Source organism: Anser brachyrhynchus, assembly GCF_964034855.1.
Source record: "Anser brachyrhynchus genome assembly, chromosome: 16".
Taxonomy (NCBI): Eukaryota; Metazoa; Chordata; class Aves; order Anseriformes; family Anatidae; genus Anser; species Anser brachyrhynchus.
Genome location: NC_137734.1, coordinates 14,270,024 through 14,287,587, shown reverse-complemented (window position 1 = coordinate 14,287,587; position 17,564 = coordinate 14,270,024). Strand labels below are relative to the sequence as shown.

Below are 17,564 nucleotides of genomic sequence, written 5' to 3'. Positions count from 1 at the left end.
TAGCCCCTTTCAAAAATCTACATCCCAGGAATAATAAGATTGAATTTTAAATAATAAGCGTAACTTTCTCCTGGAATTCTAATGTCTTGAAGACATTATTAAGATTTTTATGATGAGGCAGAATAGAAACCTAGAGCCAATCTGCTCAATATAGCTGCGCTGATTTAACACAGTAGCAAATCAATTTAATTAGATCAGTGATTATACCTTATGTGAGCACACCTTCATGCTAGAGGAGGCTGAAACGAGTGGGAAATTACTTGTTGGGTTTAGAAAAATGAACCCAACTGCAGACTTACACCTCCCATTCCCCCCAAAAAAAGAAAATAAATGAATAAAGCCCGCGACACAACAGCAAAACATCTATTTCTTTAAAAACAGACCTTTTTTTTCTGGACCAAAATACGGAGTGGGGCAGGCAGGCTGCGAGGAGGGAAGGTGCCGTAACGTCCGGTGTCAAGGCAGCCAGGGAGAGGTGGATGGAGGAACTCCAGCGGGGTAACCCCTGGACCCCGACCACCGCCAGCAGCCCCCCGGGTCCACAAGAGCAGGCAACACAGAGCAGCACGGACCGCAGCCAGCCAGGGGATCGCCCAAGGGATCGAGTCTTGGATCGGTGCCATCTACATCTATATCTATATTTATATAGAAAGGGATAAACAGACACAATCACGGCTTTAGAGAGCTCTGATGCTATGGAGATAGCACAGCAGCGTGGGTAAGCAGCTATCTGAACTGCCGTTTAATTTAATCTAAGGCTGCTGACGGTGATGAGGGTGCTTCCTTTTTGTTACTGGTTTGGTCATCTGCAAGAAGCTCTGCGCGAGCAGACCCCAGTGCTTGCGTGGGAAACCAGGAGCGTAACGTGGCATGGATACAGGCAGCCGGGGGCAGGATCAGTGCTTCTGCTCTCAGGTCGGCAGCATCCGAGCCTCTCTCCACGCAGCCCCGAGGTGCTGGCAGCACCTGCGGCACAGACAGCAGGTACTTCCTAAGCCCTTCACCAGGGGGGTGCATCCGAATTCAGCACGGCACAGCGATTTCCACCCACACTGCCCACAAAAACCACAGCCCCTGCAGTCCTGGGAACCGGTTTTTGGTGATCGTGCTGAGAGCAAGCTAGATCAGAAGGAATAAATAGAAGGTCTCCTGCGTGACTTGATGCTAATGGGCCCAACATGGCTCAGAGAGGGGTTGGACGGGTTTTCCCAGGCATGTGGGCAGAGCTGGGGCACACGAGATGCTGGGGTGCAGGATGTGTCACGTAACGGTGCGGCCACCTGGCACTGGCAGCTCCTGACTCATGATCCAGAAGAGTTGGCAGTGCCGCCTCTGGCCTGACCGCCAGTGCGCTGCCTCCAACGGCACCCCTCTCCGCTGCCTGGGGGGATCCCATGGGAACGCCCGCCCTCGGCGCATGGGGATGGAGAGGTGCTGAGCTCTGTGAGGCCACGGATGTGAGCCCATCGGGGTCTGGGGGCAATGGCAGGGTGAGGAAGAGCAGGGGGCTTTGCCAGCAGGACAGGCAGGAGCGATGGGCTGGGTTGCTTTGGAGGCAGGGGTGCAGGTACTGCTCCCAGGCACAGCAGGGAGCAGCACCCAGCCCAGCACTCGGACATCAACCGCGCTGCGAAACCGCATCCCATACAGACCCTGCCCAAAGCCCACCGTGTCCTGGGTCCTGCTGTGCTCTGGCTCACCCTGCTCTGCTCTGACTGCACCAGCAGCTCTGGAGTTACTTCTGATTTACACCTCACCTGGCCTCATTTTTTTTTTCTCCTTTGTACCAAATTACAGGCATGTGTCTGAGATCCAATTATTTTCCTGGCCGTTATAAAAGCTAATAAACTTCAGCAACGCCTCTGGAAGCCCCAGCCGCCCTCTTTGTGTGTCTGTGCAGTCACCAGGGCAAGAAGCATCCATACCGTCAGCACATACACACTGCTACAGGCACCCTGGGGGCAGTCAGGATGTGGTTATATTGCTTAAGACCATGCAATGCAATCGCTTGGCCAGTAATTTAAATATAATGCAGCTGAATAGCACCGACCCAAATTGCCATGAGCAAGAGAGAGGAGAGGCAGGTCTGGGGGCAGGAGCAGCAGAGCAGGCAGAGATATTTTCTGCTTCAGTTAGGGAAGGATATTTGCTGGCCCCTGAGCACGAACTGAAATTTATTGGCAAGAAGGTGCTTTTGCCCTTTTTCCTTCATTCTATTCCTATTTTGACCAGGGTAATCTCACCAGGATGAATTGCAGCTCCTTGCCCAGTGGGTGAGATTTCAAAGTCTGGTGTCCTTCACTAAGCCTGGGCAGTTTTTGTCAAGCTGAGCCCATTTTCAGGCATTAGAGAGGTTGGGGGTGTTCCTGAACGGGTGCTTTCTGCTGCTTGCCTCACTTCACCATTTCCCCAGGGTGCAAACCCCGCTTGCTGTGAATCCTCTGCCCCTCCTGCCCTAGGGCAGCTGGGGCAGCAGGGAGGGAGGTGGCGACTGGCAGAGTCACACCAGCATGTCCCTTGCTCCATGTCCCAAGGGCAGCTGCCCCTTTCCTTGGAGCAGCTGACGGTCAGAGTCACCGACAAAGGCAGGAGATGCCCCGAATACAAGTGCAGCCGGCTGGAAATCTCTGCAGCCCTCGGTGCCCTGACCTCTGGGGCCCCGGCCTCGCATTAGCATTGCCTTTGTGCTGGAAGGGGCTTTGCTGGCTCCTAGCACTGCTGCCCGATGGAAGGATCTGGATGCGATCAGCTTTCGGGCGACGGGGGGCGATAGATAGGAGCTGCTCGCTGCAAACATCTGGATTGCAGAAGTCCCAGCAGACGTGCTCAGGAGCATGGCTGGGAGAGAGGCTCTGCAGCTGAGCAGCTGCAGCTCAGCGCTGAGGCTTTGCGACCTGATTTATCACCAGCCCTCTGCCTGCTCTAGGGCGGTGTTGCAGGGACCTCAGTGCAGAGCCAGCTCAGCTCTCCCCACGTTCATTTTTCAGAAGGGAACCCCGAGCCCCACTCTCCCCGATGGCCCTTCGTGGCCGCAGCCAAGTCACCAGGACTAGCGAAGGCTGGGGGACCACGGTCAGGACGTGCAGGGGGCACAGGGCTGAGCAGGCAGGGCTTTGGAGCCAGGAATAATCAGCAAGCGCAGAGCAGCCAGCGCACGCGTGTCGCGCGTCTCCTCTGGTCATTAAAGAGCCCTGCAGAGCAGATCCGTGGTGTTCCACGTGTGACTGCTGAAAGCTCCTGGTATCAAATGTCAGAAACGCCTGCCTTGCCAGTGCTTGGAGCTGAGGGCACCTGCTTGGATTTTCTTGCTTTCAGACTGATCATTTTTAGAATTCAGAACTTGCAACCTCTTTTATTTTTTCACATTTCATTCATCTTGGTGGTTGAAAATAGCCTACACAGTTTCAATTCTCTTTTTTTTTTTTTCATTTTTGTTTTTTAAAATCATCAGTTTCATTCTCAGACAACCCCTTGGCTGCAAAAAAATAAATGTGTCTTTAAGAGCTCTGCCTTGGTTTAAAAGCTTCTGGGAGCATGGCCCAAATAAGTGTTACCTCTCTGTGCCCTGTGCCCATAAATCCAGCCTCTGTGCCCTGGCTGCCAATCTTTCCCACAGCTAGCCAAAATCTGAAACCAAGTGATACAGAGTAAGGGCTTATTTTTGCAATTAATAAAGTGATTAACAGAGGTGATTCAGAATTGGCAGAAAACTCCTGGGCTGTGTGTGCGGAGGCTGCTGTGTGTATGGGACAAGGGAAGCACTGTGGCACCGTGTTCACCCAGCCCCGGTGACAGAGCCGCATTGCTGCATCCCCATCCTGCTCTCCTTCAAGCACGTTTCTAACTAAAAAATAAAGGTGGAATGAGATTAATGTTTTAGATAAAAATATGCCCGTAGTAGTTACATGTCTCTGTGTGCAAAGGCGACAAAATGTGCCAGCTAATGCACGGCTGCATCTTTGAAAGGAAGATAAGAAGCTGCGCCTATTAACGCAGGAAGAGAGAGGGGGTGCAATCAGATATTGCTGGTGAAGAACAACTGTTAAGACTGACTGAAATCAAAACTGCAAGAAATCTTTTCTGTCGGCTCCATGCTGCAAACTTTTCCCATGCACGGTACGTCCGATGGAGCTGTAGCCCAGGGCAGAGCTGGGGTGGGCTCGTGGGCTCTCCATTGTCACAAGCCCTGGGCTCCGATGAACATCCTGGAAGCTGGGTTAATTATTGGCCTTGCCATACATAGCTGCTGTCATCCTCTTCTTCACATGCCTGATGCTGGGTCAGCACCTGGGAAACGCCTCTGCGGGTGCATCTCTTCAGGCACTGCTCCTCATCCCCCTTCCTCGGCTCGTGGCTGAGTCCTCGACCACTCGGACCAGGAATGAAAATAAACAGCGAGTCACAGCTCCGCTGCGGGCAGCTCGAGGCCTTTGCTTGGGTTTGTTTACAGCAGAAACAAAGTTATAACAGGAACCGAGATTTTTGCTCTTTGCATTTGAAATGTCACCCAGGGGACATCAGTGTTATTGCTGTTATTGTAAATGCACACCTTGAGCTCTTCCCTCTGTGATCCTGCCGCGCGCGGGGATGCTGAAGCTGATCCCCTGCCCCGCAGGGGTCGGCCATCCAAGTTTCCCTCCTGGCAAACGAATTGTGGTGGCACGAGCCAGACATCCTCCACCTGTACAGCTCCCTTTGTGCACCCACGTACTTCCACTTAGGCTCTTAAAATCGACTTTGCAACACTGAAGTTCCTCCTGAGTGTTGTGATTTATTAATGACTAACTACTATATAGCTGAGAGCAGTTTTTTTCAGAATATTTTAAACTATTCTTGTTACTGGTAAGTTTGGAGTAATGCCCACAGGAGCTGGGCTGTCACAGCCAGGGATCTTCCTTGCTGGGTGCTGAGCAGACACAGGACAAGAGGACAACTGCAGCCCTGAAAGCTGAGCTAAAACATGGTTTTCTAGGAGACCTGCCGGGCTCCCCTGTGCCCAAAAACTCATGGCAGCGGCAGGAGGGCCTCAGGTGAGCAACACGTGTGGCCTGAGTAGGTGCAGTTGGTGCTGCACATGAAAAGACCTTGGGTCTCAGAAACGAAGCCTCGGATTTCTCCCGGGGTGATGTGCTTTTGGGAGAGTAACAAGCAGGAGATCGCAGGGGGCTGTTTCAGGTCATGCACCTCTCATTCTTGGCTCCAGCAGATCAAAGGCCTTGTCCCCAGCCCAGCATCACTCTCAGTGTGGTGGCTTTGGCCATCCTCAGCGCTGGCCAGGCAGAGCAGGGCTCTCGAGTGGCTCCCACACAAATGGAGGCCGGTGGAGATGATCTGGCCTCCTCCTCTGATCCTCCAGGTCGCTGCCACGACACAGCAGCGTGGTGCAGAGCCCGGGCCTGGCACCACGCCGAGCTGATGGCCCTCACGCTCGCTCCGACGCGGCATCAGAGGCCTGCTGCAGGGAAGGGCCGCGGTCTTCTTTGTTTCAGATGGTCACATTCACTCCTCCTTGAAAACACTCTTTTTCTTCCTCCTCAGCAGGAAAAAGAAAATAAATTAAAATGCTGCAGGAAAGGATCTGGAACTTGCTAATACGTGCACCCGCCTCTCGGGGCATTTATCAATCTTCCCGTGACGTTCCCATGGAGATGACCCACTATGCTGTTCTCCCATCCTTCCATTTCAGAGCTCTTTAACCTGCCGCACAGGCAGGAAAAGTTTAAAAAACCAAATCTCTGCAAATCCGTCTCGCAACAGTTCTTTTGGGAAGGGAGCTGTGGAGCTGTGGACCTTCCGCAAGCCCTCTCCTCTGCAGCGGGGTGCGGAGCTGCTCCTGGTGAAGGATCCTTCCTGGTGAAGGTGGTGAAGGGTCTGGGACACAAGTCCTGTGAGGAACTGTGAGGGCTGTGAGTCCTGTGAGGGCTGAGGGAACTGGGGTTGTTTAGTCTGTGGAAGAGGAGGCTCAGGGGAGACCTCATTGCTCTCTACAGCTACCTGAAAGGAAGGTGTGGGGAGCTGGGGGTCGGCCTCTTCTCGCAGGTAACTAGTGATAGGACTGGAAGGAATGGCCTCAAGTTGCACCAGGGGAGGTTCAGGTTGGAAATGAGGAGACATTTCTTCTCAGAAAGAGCAGTCAGGCATTGGGACGGGTTGCCCAGGGAGGTGGTGGCGTCACCGTCCCTGGGGGTGTTCAAGGGAAGGTTGGACGTGGTGCTTAGGGACATGGTTTAGTGGTGACATTGGTGGTAGGGGGACGGTTGGACCAGGTGACCTTGGAGCTCTTTTCCAACCTTTGTGATTCTGTGATTCTATGAGCCCAGGGGAGGTTCAGCCCCTCGGGAGGAAGGAGCAGGCCGATACCTGCGTCCATGCTTGCCCTGGTGCTACCTCCCTGTGGCTCCCTGTGGGCTGTGGATAGAAAGGCAGCAGCCCTGGGGATCCAATTAACTATATATATATTTATATATATGTACCTTGGGAGGCAGCATCATGCAAAAGTCAGGGCTGTGTCTGCTGAGGGACCGCTAGTCAGCAACCGACGCTACGTGGTTAGAAAAAGTCCTCTAATGGTCGCATGCTGCTTTGTAAGGGCAAACTTTGAGAGGGACAGGAGGAAAATACAGCTGTTGAGTGAATGTATCGCCACTCAATGAATTCCTCACTTTTTTGAATCATCTTGGAAACTTTGGGGATGAAAAGGTGTTGAACTATGTTGCTACAAATTCCCAGCGACTGCATCACAGGGCTGGCATTGCAGCATAAAAGAGCACTCTCATTTTTGAACATGCCTAGCCTGTTGCTTCCCAGTTCCTAAACCAGCAGGACATACTCTATGACATATTAGTGTTCTAAGAACAATCCCTAAACCCACAAAAGCAGCAGCTCTTACACCACGTAGAGCCACAAGCCGTAGAAAACTCCAAGAGCCGCTGTGGAGATGGGCCAGGGCCCCGCATGACCCAAGATTTGCACAGTTCACGGTGGCAGAGGTAATGACCACGTCCTGCATTGAGGCAGATCCTGCCTGTGGGAATGTCACAACCCCACAGCGATGCAGCCACAGGTACCCGAACACGGCTTGACCCTCAAGCTCTTCCCAACTGTAGCTGCGTGATGGGCTGGGCAGGGAGAGGACGCGTGGAGCCAGTTACGTGGGACGCCACGTTAGGGGCCGTTCTGATCTGCACATGGGACCTGACACGTCTCCACGGGTCAGATCTGCCATGGATTTCCCATGGGATCCTCTTTCCACACATGCACAATCTCTTTGTACCGTGCCCGTCGTGCTGATCTCTGCCTCTTCCCCTTCCCTTAAATCTGTCACTGGCAGCTCCACCGTAGCCCGCTACTTCCAACTTCATAGGCTGAAACCCTTCTGTGAAAAAAAAAAAAAGGAAAAAAGAAAAAAGAAAAAAAAAATCACCCTGGGCCCCTGACACTACTATCATTCTCCTTAAGTGTGTGTTAAAGACGCTATATAAAAATAAAATGCATCTTTTCTGATGACACAGAATCCTAGTCTTAAAATGTAATTTATAAGGGAGGCATAAATCGCGAATAGCTAGCATTGCTTTTGCTAACTCATGAGAAAAAGCCTTTGTTCTGAAATCTTGCCTATGGTATTATTGGCGGCAATCATTCTTCCGAAAACTGCACCAAGTTTCATCCCAGCTCCCCTGCAGCCATCACTGGAGTCATTTCGCAGCGAGCCCTGCCTGCTTCCAGGCAGCGTTTGGTCAGGATGCGCTTGGGCCACAGGTGGACTGGATTTGGTAGGTGCCATTCCCTCTGCTCCAGCACCCAGGGGATGGGAACTCTGGGCTCACTCCAGACCCGCCTGAAGTTCAGCTGTTTTGACTGAAAGTCAGCAACAGTCCAGGTGCACTTGGTAAGATTTATTTTTTTTTTCCCATACAATTGTCCCAGCATTTTGAGATTCAGCTTTATAACTGTGTATTTTCACCACACAAGAAAATATTTACAAACAGAGCCTAATGAAGTCAGATATTCAACTCGGCTGCAGGGGATTTTGAACAGTAACGCCTGCTATTTCCTTTGAAAACCATTGCCCTAGGTACCAATGATCTGCTCAGCTCACCCCTGCTCTCTTCAAGCTCTAAGTCCCCAAGCTCCATCCCCCGTAGCCATGATGTGGCCCCAGCTTTATGTATACGTCTATCAAAAATACAACACAGGTCAGTCTGAAATCTGTTTGCAGAGCAGAGCTGCTCAGCTCCGTTCAGCTTCGACTACACACGCTTGTTTTTCAAACATGGCTTAAATCAGCTGCTCCGGAGGCCAACGGGATACGAGCTGGAGTTTCCCACTTCTCATTTGGGAGAAAAACAAAACAAAACAAAACAAAACAAAAAACACCAGGCTGCAACTTCCCATGTTTTCTGTTGTGCTGATGTGGTGGCGGATGGGTGCTACCTGCTCTGACCACCAGGACACGATTTATGGGGTGCTACACCACTCCCATCTCCTCCTACCTTCTGCTCTCCAGCTGCCTGCCCTTTTACTCTGACACTGAGACCTGACAGATCCACAGGGTCCAGAGACTTTGCCGAAATTCCTTCTGACGGACTTCCACTGAAGGCAGTGAAGTGACAGAACTGATGCTGAGGGAGGCTGAGGACTGGTACTGGGGGGGTCGCTGTCAGGTTGGGGAAAAGAGTGCTCAGGAGCAGAGAGCTGATCCTGCTGATCCGCCCCAAGGAGTGACACAGCCTCCAGAGAACTTCTCCGGCCGTATTTACAGTCAGATTCCTCAGACGCACGGGGTTTGCAGTGGAAGCCCTTGCTGAAGCAATACCATCCCCACGGACCCTGCATCACTGTGCGGCTGCTTTCTTGCCTCCCCACGCTCTTGCAGGAGCCGTCAGCTGGCAGAAACGCCCAGGGCCAGCGTAAAGGCGAGAGGCCGAGCGGGGAGCGGGGCTGTGTCCAGGCCTCCTTCCGAGCCTCCGACAGGGAGAAATCCCCGAGCAGGAGGAGAAAGCCCGGCGGCGCCGAGCACCACCTCGTGGCGCAGGGCTGGCAGGGATGGATCCTGCACGGATCCTGCACGGATCCTGCACGGGTCCTGCACCGCTGCAAGGATCCTGCACCGGGCATGCACAGCTGCACAGCACCGCACCGCTGCCGGCACGGCATGGTGCTGCGTGCCCTGCGCGCTGCTCCACACACAGCACACTGCTGGACTGCCTGCATGCTGCTGCCTGCCCTACCTGCCCCTGCATGGGCTGGACCCAAAGCACACCGCTATAGGGGCTGCGCTACCAAGGGGCACTATTTTCTGACACCCCGTCACCCGGACACGTCTGCTCTTCCCACTTGGGCTTAGCAGCGCTGGGCACCAGGGAAGCTCCTGCTCCACCTTTAGCTGCAGGAATCCCCCCACAGCATTCAAACAAGTCCACGCTGGCTGAAAAGGGCATTTCTTCGGCTTCTCATGGGGCTGGCACGGGCAGAGCCGCTTGCTGCCCTTCCCACCCACAGAAATCAAACCTCGGCAAAAAGCTGTGAGGAGTTTTACAGAAAAAGAAACCAAAGGCTTGGAAACCTCTGCCAGAGGGGCACAATCCCCAGATTATTGCCTCCACCTCTGTTCCGGCAGTGCTTTGACCCCCTTCCATCTGCAGCCCTACAGCTCGCTGCTCCGGCTGGGGCGTCTCCTTAGTTTTAAGCAAAAGGTTTATTCTGAGGTTGTCCTCCCTTGGGATTGGGCTAGGAGCTTGTGATATTCCAGGGATATTTTATGGCACGTGTTTCTAGGACTAAGCCTTTACAAAAGTAAAATCATTTTTCCTTTAAAAAAGGAAAGAAAAGGAAGGCCCCTGTTTTCTCAGTGCTGAGAAGAGCTTGAAAACAAGCACAGGTCTGGGGTACGACCCCATGGGGGGCTGTTGGGTGTCTCAGAGGCTGCACAGGCCCCTCATGCACCCAAGGGAGGGCAGCGAAGCCGAACCCCCTTCCCACCTCCCTGCCTCAGTTTCCCCCAGGAAGGCGAGGGGCACGGCGCTGCCCCCACAGCCGGCAGAAACTTCGGTGCACAACGGTGGGAGTCCGAAAAACGAGGCCCATTGTACCGAAACTCCTCTCTGCACCGAGATTTATGGCACGACCACGGGGGAGAGCCCGGGACCACGGCTGCAGACCCCCAGAAGATGGCACTCTTGGTCTGCAGATGGAGCCCGGCTCGCTCAGGCTGGGCCCCGCCAGCGAGCCCATAAATAGCCCTGGACGGGCTGTCAGGCTGCCTGATTTAGGGACCAGGAACAGGGAAACTGTATAAAGGGTTCTCAGAAATTAATTTTTCTAAAATGGGAGAAAGATGAAGCTAAGTAATTTTTTTCCTGCCCCCTCCCTTGCAAGCCTCTTCCTTGCGAGGCAGGTAAATCTAACTCCTTTGCTGTGGCTGCCCCGGTGGGGTCAGGGGGGTCTTGGGGCAGGGGACAATCCTGCCACCCCTGCTGGTGGCTGTCACACCGCCCTCCTGCCGCCCTGCACCTTGGCAGCCCAGGCAGACGACAGCAGTGACATGGGACAAGGCGCCCGCTCCCTGCCCTGCCAGAGCATCGTCACCCCTCCAAGATCCAGGGAAGGAGAACAACCCAAAGTGCCTCTTTCTTGTCCTGCCCCAAACCTGCTCAGTGTAAATGATGCCCTAATTATTGAGCACTGCCGGCCCCCTATGAATTATGGCTCTGTCGCTGTTTGCTCCCCCAGGAGGAGGTAAGGTAATTTTTGCAGCATCTCCGCAGCTGCACGCCTTGCACAGCAGCGCTGGTGCTGATAAACCACGCTAAAACATTTCCAAACAAGGATTTTTTTTTCATCATTTCTGCCTTGCATCTGAACTATTACTTGTGCAATAAGTTCGTTATTCACTGCTGTTTTGAGTGTTCTTTCTTGGTAAGAGATGCTGCTGTTAAAGCATTAATCACACGCCGTCCACCTACATTCCCCCTCCCTCCACACTCCTGACCCAGGACAGGGCAGCGGCGATGTCCGGCCTCCTGCAACACGCTGCGATGTGGCAACGTGCTGCTGCTGCGTGCTGCTCGGTGCCAGAGGGGGCTGCATTGCACTGGCAAGGGAGCTGTACTCACCACGCAGCTGTGTAGTACTGGGGTGGAGAAACAAAAAATCAAGTAAAACAACAACAGAGGCTTAGTTCGAGATCTCTCAGATGTCCAGACAAAATAAGATGCTCTCTCCCAAAGAATATATGTGCTACATCTGATATTTTCAGAGTAGAAAGCAAAGAGAGACAAGTCCAGAGTGAGTCACTGGCAGGGCTGGCAGCAGGGTCCCAGGGTGATGGGAAATAGCCAGTTTGTTACATTTACATGTGGTTCTTAATACAGAGAACATCAGTGCCAAAAATACCTATGTAAAACAAGGCTAAGGGAGTTCAGGCCCAGAATATTCACCACGGACCTCATCCAGGGGTAGATGAAGAGGAGAAAAAACCTTTAAGATAATGGGATTTATTTTAAGAAAGACTCTATTTTCAGTAAAAGATCAGAAGGGGGAAAAATGTCTTCTACATATGCACTTATGGGCAAGCATCAAGGTGAGAAATTTAGACGGTGCTTCTGTTTTAAGCCGAAAATGCTGGAGAAAGTACCCAAATTATTTTCCAATTGATTTTAGGAAAAGAAAAGTGCCATCAGAGCTGAGCAGCCCTGTGCGCTTGGTGCCTTGTATTGCTCTGCAGCTCAGATCTCACAATGTCAGTGGGCTCTGTGGGATTTCTTAGGAAAGGACCCCAAAATGCCCAGCCTGTTCCTGCACTGCTCCGGTAATGCCATCACCTCGGTGAAACACCTTGTAATACCTCTGTAGGGAAGGAGGATCACACTGACATCTCAGCTGTGCAGCCTGGAAACACGGCACAGAACTGCCTGAAGTGTCATTCGAGGAGTTTGCTCCTTGGGAGGACACGATCACCAGGTAGAGCTGTTTGATAGAGTCACTTCATCCTCCTGTGCAGGGCAAGGGCACTGACCACATCTTTGTCGAGGCAGAAATCCTCAGAATCTGTATTAGCCAGTAACTATAGCCTGCAGATGTAAAAAGTGTTTTCAGCAGACAAAACTGAAAGATCAGATATGGGGGCTTAGTACCTTGTTACTTAAAAGCACCCCCCTCCCCCCTTTTTTCCCCTTTCCTGGGAAATTTGATATTTATCAGCTCCTTACTGCTGTTTTATTATCCACAGTGAACTCCTTTTTCTTGCATTTGGGTTGTTCGTGCTCTGTAGAACACACTTTGAAACACCAAGCTGCTCTCCAGCTTCGGGGGTGCAACGAGGTCTGGTGAGGGTTTGCAAATGCCCACAAAAACCGGCCGAGCCAGGAGCATTTTTACCTGATCTGAATCACACGGTCAGGCCATTTGTGCAATGTCCGGTGCTGGAAACGTGAGAAATGGACTTGTTTCCTCGGTGTGCAATGTCAGGACCCGTCCCGAAATCAGACAAACGAAGCCATTTGCTTGCCTTAATCAAGGCATCTCGTTACAGGCTGGTCTTAGGAGCAAGTATTAAACATACTGTACTGTGGCATTATTTATGACTTGCACTGACACTGCATCACTCTGTTATCCATACTTATAGAAAAAGACCCACTGTAAGTATAATTAGTTAATAAATCACCATGAGTGATAAACAGAATGATGGATGCAGGTTTCAGTTGATCACTTTTTTATTAAGGAGAGATAAATCAGCATCATATTGTTGCTGTAAACCTTTCAAATTGGTCAAAAAATCTTGCCATGCTGAAATGCAGCAAGGAGGTGATTAACATGTCAATTGTGCAGCAACAAATTGCACCTGATAATTGATATCAATCAATCCCTTTAATTTCTCCTCGATGTAATGGGTGTTACACATCATCCTGTTCTCCTGCCTTTCAGCACAGCTTCTGCAACCTTTCCTCTGCCAAAGACCTCTCCAGGCTTCTCCTCCAGCCTCGGCCCATCTCCCTGGGGCTGCTGCAGCTCCTGGAAACCTCCAAGACTCCTCCAGGCAGCCCTGCGCTGCTCTTGGTCGCTGCTGCTCCGGTCCCCAGCTATCAAGGCAGGGCAATGGAGTTGCTCCACCACCTTTTGGTTTTATTTTTGCTAGTGACACCACCTGGTGCTCACAGCACTCAAGGAGCAAGGTCTGGCTCTCCACAAATGTTGCTGCAACCCTGCTCTGCGTGGTGGGTGCCCTGCTCTGCATTAACCCGGTGCAAGCCCAGGTGCTGCTGGCCCCGTATCCCCAGGGGCAGGGAACTGTGCCTTCCCTGCACCACGTGCAGCTGCATTCAGCCACCCAAAGACCCACCGTGCCTTGTTCCCTCCCCAGGAAGCATCCCAGGGTCCTCCCCGAGCTCAGGACACCACAGGCACTGCTTTAATCCACAGCTCCCTTCAGATAGAAACTTGGTCTCTGTTACCAACTCAAACAGTTTCAAGTGCAAAATTGCACCTGCAGCTAAAGGCAGGGGACAGAAATCATTTGGGAATTACTTCAGCTATGGTTTTACATGGCTGTAGGGAATGGGGAAGGCTTGCTTTGGAGCAGCTGGAGAGTTTGGCCTGATGTGTATGCTCAGGGGAGAAGAGCAGCGCTGGGTTTGCCTCCTGGAGGGGCTCTGATACCCAGCTCTGTTTGGGGAACAGCGCTATACACGCTTTCTGCCACGGCCCCAAGCGAGGCTGTCGCTTCCTCTGTAAGACCACGCAGACCTTTTTCAGCCTGTGCACTTGCATGGCAAAGTCCAACCTTTAGGAAGAATATTATTAGAAACAATTATTCTTTGTATCACATGCGTAGCTCATTTGCAGTGGTCCAAGCCCCCGGTGCTGCCTGGACAAGGATCCGCAGGGTGCCCTCGGCCACTTCTCTGCTGACCCACACAAAGCTGAGCAGCTTCGCAGCACGCTTGCTGAGTTGGGCTTGGCTTTGAGCTACGAGGGGATCTTTAGGGCTAGTTCACATCAGCTGGGGGATGCCCACGTGGCTCTGCAGAGGTAGTGGAGCAATTTCAGCTTCTGCACGTGGAGGATGTGGGTGGCAGCTCCAGTTCCCATCCGCATTCAGTCTGCAGCTCTGGCTCCTTCTGCCTTTTTCTGTTTCATCATGGTCTCCCTGTGTGCACATCGAATCTGTCAGGTCTCATATCCCCATGACATAGCATCCTCTCATATTATACTTGCCATAATACAGAGAAGATGAATATTGCCCCATAAATGCCTCTTAAGTTAATGTAAAACTACATCTCGCTACATCATGTATTCAACAAGCCGTCATTTTCCTCATAAATTTTGAAGAGCATTTTAGCTTCTTGAAGCAATTGGCTTGTGCGTCCGGCTGGGAAATAATCACAGCCCCCGGCCCAGGCTGGGTGCGGGGCTGTAAATCAGCCCCAGGCTGAGCAGTTCAGCCCTCCCAGCCCGAGCACCCGCGCCTGCTGCTGGCTGCTTTTATGGCCTCAGCTCAGCATCAGTGACCCCGCTCGGCAGCCAGCCCTCTAAATCAGCACCAGGCAGGTGTCAGTCCAAGGAAAACAGCCTCACTGCTCTCTTTGGGGTGGAAAATGAAGATTTCTGGTGCTGTAGTGTTGGTCTGGTACAGCAGAATCATCACTCAGGGACACGTTTGGCACTACAGGGCTGCAATGCTTTATTTCACTGGGGTATTCCCACTCCTGCTGGGGGGTGAGTACACAGTGCTGGAGCCATCCAGCTTCTGAATGTGCTCCAGATCTGCCATTTTTGCGCAGGACCATCAACCCAGCAACCTTCCTGGCAGCTGAGAGGCACGCTCCAAGCTGCAAACTGTGTGAATCCTTTTTGGTGAACGTGGACCAAAAGGAGGAAGCTCTCACCTTGGCTGCTCTGCTTGAAGGAAGCTCTGAAGGTTTACAGGACTTGCTTTAAAAACACCACGATAGAGAAAGGTGCCCAAGCACCTTGATGGACCTGCCTTGCTAGAAATAAGACCACGAGCTGCTCACTCCTGCATTCTCCAAGGGTTAATAGAGACCAGGGAAGCGAGAGCAGCCAAACCCTCTTCCCAACACACGCCAGCCCCTTTTTCTGGTAACCACCGTGACCTTTAAACCACAGCAGCAGGCTGAGCTCCGCAGCAGATGAGTTTCCAGGCCTCCCTCGGCGGTCATTCCCCCCGACAAAACTCGTCGTGCACTTTGGCATAAATAGCTAGCTCCAGCTTCTCTTTTGGGGAGGTTTGTCAGGAATGATGCAGGCACATACACGCTGCATGCCCGAAGTACACTTACACGCGTCTTGAATTAGGCCCTTATTTTTCCCATACACCGCTTCTGCTGCCAGAGGCAGAGGAAGCCCTGCTAACACCAACAGCATCTTGTCATCACGCTTCTCCTCTCTGACAAAACCCTCCCTCTGCAGTCGAGGTTGTATTTGCCGTGGAGCCAGACACAGACACAATTTTTGGGCAGTGCCTCCTGGCAATGGCGAAGCCCACCAAACCCCAAAGCCCACCAAACCCCAAAGCCCACCAAACCCCAAAGCCCACCAGCCCCCGGCTGTGCCCACCCTGGTGCCCCTGCAGCCGAGCTGCCCGCAGCATCCCTCGAAGGGAATCAATTTCCTCCCGACCATCGCTCCTCCGCAGAATTGCCTTTTGGGAAGCTTCAACAACACCAATTCCCTCCTGCATTCACGTACCCCTGAACGAATGACCCTGCTAGTGGTGCAGTTTTTCCCTTCGCCCGCCTCCCCCCCTTCCTTCTCCCCCCTAACTTTGATTTGATCAGGCCAAATCTGAAATGATGTGTGAAAGTAATGATATTTTGTAATTAAATCTCTGGTGATGGCGCCTCTAATTTGTGGTACATGCATTGTTCATAAGGAAAAAGGCATCAATTCATTTTCTGACTGGCTACTCCAGGGACTCGTAATTAGACCCAGTTCATCTCTTGCTGCCTTGCATATTAAAGAGCTACTGAAACGCAAAGGGAATTTGGGAAAGGGTTTTTTTTTTTTAAACCTTCTAATAATGTTAGCTCAATTAGAAACTCAGAAATTAAAAAAAAAAAAAAGAAAGTTCTGGATCATCCAGAAAACAGAGGCTGAATTTTTAGCAAGCTGGCCAGGTCAGGGTGTTCACTGACCCACTGTGAGACCAGGGATCAGTTTTCCCTATTCCCTGTGAAATTGCGGTATTTTTGGTAGGATTTGTGGAAGAAAACCACACTACATGAGGCACAATCCTGTCTTAAGATGCTGCTTTTCTGCTCGGTCTCCAAAATGAAAGGGAGAAAACTTTGGCTCGCTACGATTTGAAGCAGATCAAGGAAACACCTCGGAGAGCACGCTGCTGGGGGCAGGGAGATGAGCGAGCAGGCACACAGGTTGTTCTGCGGGATCAGTGCTATAAATGCTTGTTTACATTCTGCACTATTGTACATTCACAGAATTTGCTGGGAGATATTTTTTTTTTTAAACTGAGTCTTGGAAGGAATACAGTCAGTTCTGTCGTATTTACCAAATAACATAATAAAAGCAAATTCAGAAGGTACCGGCAATTACAAGCACCAACCCCCAAAGATTCCCCAAGCTTCCCACTTACAGCAGCCTGAGAAACTACATTCCCATCCCACAAGGATTTAAGAACAAGTTCTCCCACTGAACTATTATAAAGTTGAATTCTCAAAAGCACTTGTGTCCTGATCACCCAGAAAAAAAAAAAAAGTCACTTGGGTCACAAGTATTTTGGTCGCGACTTTTTAACACTTAAAATAGATTAACCTTGTTGGTGTTTGCTTCCAAAGGGGAAGTTGCTTCAATTTAAGAATCAAATGCTTTAGTGCAAAAATGCCAAACCCAGACACTGACATTTTCAATGCTTTTCTTCCCCTTCAGTCACTTGTCAAAGGAAAATGATTTCTGGGGGGAGTTTGGCAATTATTGACAGCAACTTGCTGACTGCAGGTGACCTATTGGGGCCATGCCCGCTGCTGCAAGCCCCTTGTGCTGGTGGCACCCGGCTGCTCGACGCACGCCAAGAAGCACCACAACAGCCATTTCGGGCATGGTACATCCCTGCCACGCCGACTTCGTGGTTCCTCGTGCCGCCGGATCCAGACTATTAATCAGAGAACTTCTTGCTTAAGCAAAACAACGGAAAAGCAGCAAGCAGGGCAATAAATATCTCTGATGAGACGTGGGGTGATACGCGCTGCCCACCCCAGCAGGAAGGCCCTACCTGGCAATGCCTCTGCGCTCTTCATCTGGCTGAGTTGGGCAGAACTGAGCAATTACGGCAGAGCGCATACGCTTTAAGAGGTATTTTCAGTAAGTTCCTCTGCTTTTAACAGGGGAACCCATCCTTCCAGCCTCACATACAGCCAGGTTGGTGTCGTGCCGCTGTGCTTCAGCAGGGTCTCCCAGGCCAGACCCCAGCTCCCAGGATGAGTTGCCCTTTCCTTTTTTCACTGGAGCAGCAAGAAAGCACTGACCAGGCAGCAAACGGGAAATCCAGTTCCTGCACAGATGGAAGGCGAAGAAAATCACCACCCCGA

At 51.7% G+C, this 17,564-nt stretch overlaps 1 long non-coding RNA gene across 1 annotated transcript; it reads right to left on the bottom strand.

Annotated features, from left to right (window-relative positions):
* Positions 1–11,142: 11,142 nt before the first annotated feature.
* Positions 11,143–15,769, bottom strand: LOC308178667. The gene is made up of 3 exons (XR_013939887.1): positions 14,886–15,769; positions 12,379–14,146; positions 11,143–12,071 (listed from the first exon to the last, which is right to left on the bottom strand). It is a non-coding gene; the product is annotated as an uncharacterized lncRNA (long non-coding RNA).
* Between the last annotated feature and the right edge of the window lie 1,795 nt (positions 15,770–17,564).